This window comes from Bidens hawaiensis, unplaced genomic scaffold (assembly GCF_021521415.1).
Source record: "Bidens hawaiensis isolate Kalapana, Puna unplaced genomic scaffold, B.hawaiensis_p1.1 tig00024421_1, whole genome shotgun sequence".
Classification (NCBI taxonomy): domain Eukaryota; kingdom Viridiplantae; phylum Streptophyta; class Magnoliopsida; order Asterales; family Asteraceae; genus Bidens; species Bidens hawaiensis.
This window is the reverse complement of record NW_027493846.1, coordinates 342,331-350,047: the sequence shown is the minus strand read 5'-3', so window position 1 is coordinate 350,047 and position 7,717 is coordinate 342,331. Positions and strand designations below refer to the sequence as shown.

The 7,717-nt window shown below is 32.7% G+C and overlaps 1 pseudogene across 1 annotated transcript; it reads right to left on the bottom strand.

Annotated features, from left to right (window-relative positions):
- Window positions 1-10: 10 nt before the first annotated feature.
- LOC143569225 (cullin-1-like) lies at window positions 11-3,336 on the bottom strand (annotated as a pseudogene). The gene is made up of 11 exons (XR_013141700.1): window positions 3,218-3,336; window positions 2,338-2,520; window positions 2,137-2,236; window positions 1,864-2,049; window positions 1,364-1,411; window positions 1,055-1,282; window positions 906-981; window positions 737-826; window positions 572-652; window positions 415-477; window positions 11-329 (listed from the first exon to the last, which is right to left on the bottom strand). The product of XR_013141700.1 is annotated as a cullin-1-like (transcript).
- Window positions 3,337-7,717: the final 4,381 nt, after the last annotated feature.

Genomic DNA, 7,717 nt, shown 5'->3' with positions numbered 1-7,717 from the left:
GCATAATTTAAATTAGTTGGGTAGTTTATCTCAAAATTCAAAACTTAAAATTAAAAATGACATAATACTTTATAGCTAAAATGTAATTACTTTATATACATTTCTATCTTTTGTTGTAAAATTGTAATTGTGAAGTATTAATATGCAAAAATAAATAGAGTTAAACAGGTTGAGTCCGTGTCACCCCGCGAGCATTCATGTCATGTAACACAATTTTCAGGTTTTTGTCAGGTTGGACCAGCGAACACAGCCTGTTTAGCACCCCTCAGCAAATACCACATTATCAATATTACCTGTTCCTGCAAGCCAACCACGTCTCTCTTTTCAGCCTGTAAAAAGCCACAAAACGGCTTAACAAACATGCGATTTAAATAGATTGTGAATTAGCATGTTTAGCATGTACAAAATACAAACCTTCTTGTTGCTTGCAGCATCTTCAGCTTGTTTGACCAAAGTTGTACCTTCAGCAGTGACATGCTGTACATAATAGAAATGCATCATGCATATAAAAAAAGACTGAAAAAAGAATATAAAAGCAACAAACTTGTGATTAACATAACAATTAACAAACCTGCTTAAACATGCCAGACACAGGTTCTAGTCCTTTTGGTATCTTTGAAAAGAGTCTGTACATCCTTGACAAATCATCAACCTAAATAGAAGTAAAAAGTCAATACTCATATAAACAAAACCAAACTAAGTATTAAAAGAAAAAAGTTAAATGATAAATACACACCTTGTCATCCCTGAGCAATGCATGACAACCAGAGTGTTCTTTCTCAAGCAATTGAGTCGCATAAACAGACAGCAACTCATTTTGAACTTTCTGAGAATATCGATAAAGTATACACACAACAAATTAATAACCATCAAAAGTAAATAAGACAAACCTTAAGAAAACAAACCTCAAGCAGCTTTGGCTCACTGCTGACATGAAGATAAATAGACACTGTCTTTTTCTCTTTTCAAGCACTCCTCTGCCTGAAACATTTTATAAAAGATGCTTACAATTCACAAAATATTTGGGAAAGGAAGCCTAATATCATAAGTTCACTTTCAAAATAAAGGGTTTTTTTATTTTGAGCATGTAATCTGGACAAGAATCTTCTAAGATCCAGTTTGAAGCCTTGCGTGAATAATATGCAGCAGTATCTTTAAGCATAGATGATTCAAAATCATTCTCATAATACTCCATTTGCCCCATTCCAATCTCAACAAATATATCTAGAACATTCTTCAGTAAAGCTCGGTCTATCTGCTCGCCTTCACGCTCTTGATCAATCTGGTTACAAATCATTAAATAATAACACAATAAAACTTATCACAACCAAATTTGCAGAAAAAAACATTAAAGAACACATACCAGAGATATCACAGCATCTCTCACTTTCCCATTCACCTCTCTGTACACCTAACAGCCATATCCGACAGTAAAATCAACACAAAATATTTCAAGAAATTAGAGAAAGATGAAATAGAATGATTCATGTCAAAGTAGTTGACACATGTATCCATCCTAATTTGGAATGAACACTAGAAGTTAAAAGGAGCCAAGCCGCTCGTAAACTACTCGAGATTCGCTCGCTAAAAATTTGAAAAGAGCCGAGTTTAAACGGCATGGGCCTAAAACTAAGCTTGTTTAAACAAGCACGAGCTTCACTTATAGAGCTCGAAACGAGCCAAGCTCGAGCTCTCGTAAGTCAAATGAGTCAAACTCAGACCTAGTCGAGCTCTGGCTCAGCTTAGTTGTTTACACCCCTAACATAGATGTTACAAATATAATTCGGATACTTGAAGAATTTATTCGCGTTCAATATTATTCTTGATTACTTTGTAACTCTTACTAAATATAAACATTATTACCAGATCACGGAAACAAGCAAGTCCAACTTCATGAAGTGGAGGCAGAGAACGGCGGGCGATGAAATAACGGTCAAGATAATGGAAGAATCTAAAAAGCCACCTAACCATGATTTTATGATTGGACCACCTTCTAACAAGCTCTCTTAGCATGAACTCATCATGCTTCTCCCTTAAAGAAGGCAACACCTGCATAACAAAATCCACCATTAAAACCAACATATATAATAACAATCTTACCATAAATAAACGAATAATGTAAAACAATAATCCTACCGTTGAAGTCATGTACTCTTCAAAAGACTCGCGATACTTATCATACAACTGCTGAGAGTAGTCATGAGGCGGTTTCTGCGTGCACATGTTGTAGATGGTTCTAGAATAACAAATTACACAAAATTTAGCATAGTAGTTAATACAATAAGGGAGAAATAAAATCACAAGAACTATAGTGAATAGAGCGAGATTGAATAATACGTGTAGAGCATCATGTAGTCTTCTGAGCTAAACTGCGGCTCGGGAAGACCTTCTAGAATGTTCTTCAACTTTGTAATTCCTTTCTGCATGAAGTCCCATCCCTGCTCTAAATCTATCGTTTTCCGCTCGTTCATTTTTATTAGATTTCACACCAGATTATTATTCAAAACCTTTCAAACCTGTCTGAAATTAGACAACAACAATAATAATAAGTATATAATTCTTGCATTTATGAAAATCTGTTAAACAGAAAAGAACAAAAAAGAACTTATAGAATAATCAAGATCAACGTTCAATAAACTTACAAAAAAACACAAACCATAATTTACAAACAACAAGCTTTCGCATAAACTCTACAAGTCTAGAAGCCCTAAATCCAACACAAACATAACCTAAACCTAATAACAAAGCATCAACAAATATCGATAAACATAAACATGCAGTCGCAATCGAACACAAAACCGATGTCATCAAATAGCTTCGAAACATAATCCGATTTTGCAAAAAAAAATATCATAAATCAAACAGACGCAAATTGCATAAACTTAGGTCGGTAAAAGCCGTAGGGAAAATTGCATAACAAAATGAAACAATCTGCAGCAGGAATAAGCTAATAGCAAAACACAAACCCTAATTCTAACCTCTTATAAACCCTAGAAGTCCAGAAACCCCAAATCCGTAACCTAAACCTAACAACAACGCGTCAACATGTATCTATGAATGTAAAGAATCGATCGATATGAAACGCACAACTGATTTGAACAGATAGCTTGGTACGGAAGATATGATCGTAAGAAATTGAATCGGATAAAGGTGAGAAATCAAATAGGTAATAAACTAAACAGCAGAAGGTGATTGAATTGAATAGTTCTAGTACTACCTGAGTAGATTGATTGGAATGAATCGTAGAGCAGAGTATACAAGTGAGAGAGAGAGAGAGATGAAGGATTTTGGATCTTCTTCGGTGGTTTCTTTTCTCTCTCTCTCCTTTTATTGCAAGCCTTTCGTGCATATCTTCCCTTCCCACACAATTATTATTATTATTATTATTATTGTTGTTGTTGTTTTTATTAGGTGTAAAAATCGCTAGTTGTTAGTCGGGTGTGGGGTGACTAACGATTAATCAAGATTAATTTAATTAGACTTTAATAGATAACTTTCAATTTTATAAATGCAGCACATGTTTTTATACATAATTTTCAGTTTTACGTAAACACATTTTGGCCGGAAATAAGCTTGAATCTCGCCGAAAACTGCTAGGTTTTGATCGAATCTCGCCGGAAATCGCTGGTTTTTGATCGAATCTTTTAGGAACCGCTAATTTTGGTCAGCATCTCACCGGAACCATTGATTTTTGTCGGAATCCCGTCGAAAACCGTCGATTTTTGTCTGATTTGACCATTTACCGATTAATTGATCGATTAGTCCAAAATTAATCAGTGATGTGGGGACTAGGATTAATCGACGTCTAGTCGGAATTTTTGCAACACTGGCAGACTTACGGTGAAAGTTAAAGTACGTACTAGCGGACTAACTATACGAATCAAGTATAGGATAATTACATTATATATATATATATATATATATATTACTTGATTTGCATAGTCAGCAAGTTAATTTAATTTGTATTTGATCCAAACTTTATTATTATTATTATTATTATTATTTAGTTTGTATTTTTCTTCATAGAAAAATGAAGGATGTTATAGTATATTAGTATGAGTTTAAATTTTAATGGATTTAGATACTAGAATGTTGTTTAAATTGATAAAATTTCCTTTAATGTTTTAAAAATTGTGTCTTTATTCGGTTTAAGACCACATTATATTTTTATCTTAAAACATGATAATGATAAAACTGTAATTTTAGTCATTTTCTTCCATCTGATGCTTGAATTCATTAGTAAGTTATTAGGAGTGTTTTTTTTACATTTATGATCTGATTCAAAAATTTATATGGGATAATATAAAACTATTTGTCTAGGTTTGATGTTTTAGTAAATATTGGTATGTGTGACGTCTAAGATATAAAGACTTGTGTGAATCTAATAACATTATGATGACAACTAAAATTTGTGTGTGTTTCATCGTCGAGTTGTTAACTTGGTATTATTATGCTTGATATATATGTCAGTTTGAACTTTCATTTAAGTTTTTGAAGTATAACAAACGTTAGATTCAAGCTCCAACACTAGCATGACATTACTCACGTAGTAAGTATAAAATGTGTAGATACGATCATCAATTAACAAGCTACCATACATGGTATTTGGGAACCATCATTGTTGATCATATCTCCTACTAAGTGGATCTATCATATTACTTACTATGTATCCGCCATTGCAATGGTCAAAATGCCTTAATATGTGTTTACAGTCTCCCAATGAGTCCATTATCGAACGTCCATATGTGAAAGACTAACCTAACATCATTGTGCATTACGCTTGAATATATCTAGAAGAATGGGATGAAGTGTATATTTTAGGTGGTGTTTATTTTCTCTTATTTTACTTCGTGTAATAAATAGGTTTGAATGTTACATATTTGTGTTTCATTTTATGAAATGTGCAAATATAAATAAATTTTCAAAATTACAAATTTAAGTATAATTTAAAATAAGTCACATAATAATGTAATTTTAATCGTCTAGTACGCTTTCTCATTAGAATTTTGTGTATATATGACATCCACGTATGCATGTTTTGTTTGTGTCGACATTCACATGTTTCACGTGAAAATCTACATGTTTGATTTTGAGTAAAATAATTTGGAGATTTAGTAGTCTAGATAAATTTTTTAATGGTTTATAAGTGAACCACGAAAGTGTGGTAATTGTTATTAATCAGTTAAAAAAGTACTCCAATGATCATTTATGCGAATTAGAATAACCCCATATGTTCAGATCAGAGGAGAGTCAAACTGAATCTCACATTCTCGTTCTTTGGTTTGGTGTGGTATTAAATCCAAAGGAGATAAGTTATCAAGAAACTACTTGCATATGATATTTTCAAGAAACTGAGTACACATCAATAAGTTATTTTTTTAAGAACTTATACTATGAAGTTTTCTTTCATTACCAATTTATCATTATATGTGGATTGGTGTAAGCCTTTTTTACATGTGATATGTTCGTGTCATGTCATTCATAAACTTATGTTACCTATAGAAAGTTTGGGTGTGTGTTTAGTTTGCTAAGACAGGAAGAGGACACGATAGCTATTGGTGTTTGTGTCTTAATGGTTTATTAATTATTTTTTTTTTAGTTTTAAAGCATCATTCATCAGGTTTGTTGACGTATTTTCAAAATCTCAGGTAATCAAAAATATAGGATAACCAATGATAGTTGCCGAAGTAATGGAAGATTCTCTATGTGATAGATATTTGATGGTTAAGATAATGTTTGTAAACTAACTCGTTGTAACTGGTATTGTGAAACAGGAGTTTCGTAACCAAATAAAGGGGTACTGAATTTCTTGTTTGTATAAATTAATATTTAAATCATACAATTTCCATTGTCTACCAAACTTTGATTAAATGATAAAAATAGTACCAATTGGAAGTCATATGTTTGGCCTCATGATGCATGTTGTCAGTGGGGAAGCTTGGACTAAATCATAGGAGTGACCAAAGTCACAGACCCAAGATTCGGTTATGGTCAGACAATATAATTTTTCATGTCGGTGATTTGGTTCGGTTCAGATGGTTCTCTTTGGAAATATCTCTTGATATTCATGATACCTACAAATCAAATTTAAGTTTCAACAATCGCTCTAACAAAACGTAACAAAAGGCTTTCAACAACAAAATTTAATTTCAACAATCAAACTTGTAATTTATATTGACAATATACATAATTTTAAGCTTATATTTATAATGGCTATATACAAAAATACAAGTTATTGACAAAATAATTATGTATGCTTAGACATAATTTTCATGATAATATTTGTATATATAGTCAATGCAGCTTACGACTTCTCCCTTATCTTGTTTGTTTAAGTTTGTCCTTGGGAATTTCATATAGCAATTAATAGGGTGTATAAATATGTATATATAAAATTTATATATACCATGATAAAAAAAATCAAAAAAACTTTCATATAACAAGAAATAAACTTGGGGCAACCAGGTTAACAACCAATGTCTTAGCCACTCTACCACTTTTCTAGTTTGTATAGAGGGTGCATTTCAATTTTAGAGAAGGGGGGGGGGGGGGTACACCTATAAAGATTATCGGACGAAATCACAAAAATTCACCCTACTAAGAAAAAAACGGGGGTGGGCAAGGACATCCCGGGTCCCCCATTAACTTGCGCCTATGACTGTTGTGACATCAGAAGAAATTGTAGATATTTGATGAAGATGGAAACTTGACAAAGTTATATCCACACCAAGCAATGAACTCCAAGTAGTTGCTAGCCAAAGTCTCTTGATGTTAAGATTAAAGAAACTATAAGAACTTTTTCTTAGGTAGATTATGATGTACGTAAGAATGTAAGCTTGAATGTTCTTTAGGTTTTTTATCCAAAACATCAGTCAAAGCACAGATAACAAAAAAAAACACTTGCCTATTCTTGCTTTGGCCTTCACCACCTAATAAAATAAGTAACTTATGCCTCCCTTGTTTAGTAAAATCAGTTTTGGCCAAAGAAGCACTACACGTGGATTACCAACATGTCATGCCATAAGCCAATGAGAAGCATGCATATTACCAAACTTTGACCAAGTCTGAATAACAAGTATCCCATGCATTTTTAACTCCAAAAGTTACCTCTTAGGGTGGTGGAAGACTTATAGTAAGCCAACAAAGTAAATGGTTTAAATTAGGGATGAACACAGGATAGTATCGATATCGTTTATTCGAAATAGCGATATCGAAATGTCGGTTTGTTATCAGATTTCATTGTGGAAGACATAATTTTTTCTGAAGAATTCGCCATGATATATCTGATCCATGCATAACATCATGAAAAATGGATACAAATTTCTGGCTGCTACTTAGTATCGGCAATAGGTCTGAAAAAGTATCTAAAATAAAAACTTTAAGATATTTGTATCCTGTCGAAGTAAGGAACCATGGCATATATGTTTGGAATAGATTCCATTTTGAGAGAGTTGAATAAGCACTATCTCGTTGAAAAGTTCTATACATCTGCCATTTCTCAACGCATTTCTTTAGACAAAGACTCTGTTTTTTCCTCTTTTCGGATGATAAAGATTTATCAGAACATGGAGTGTGAATCAAACCCATGTTTGAATTGAAATTGAGATACTGATACAAGTTCTCCCCTTCTGAATCAGATAGATTCATATCTGAAAGAGGTTTAAGTTCTTTCAAAATTGACTATTTGTCCCTCTGTTAGAAGTGTTCCAGAAATGTC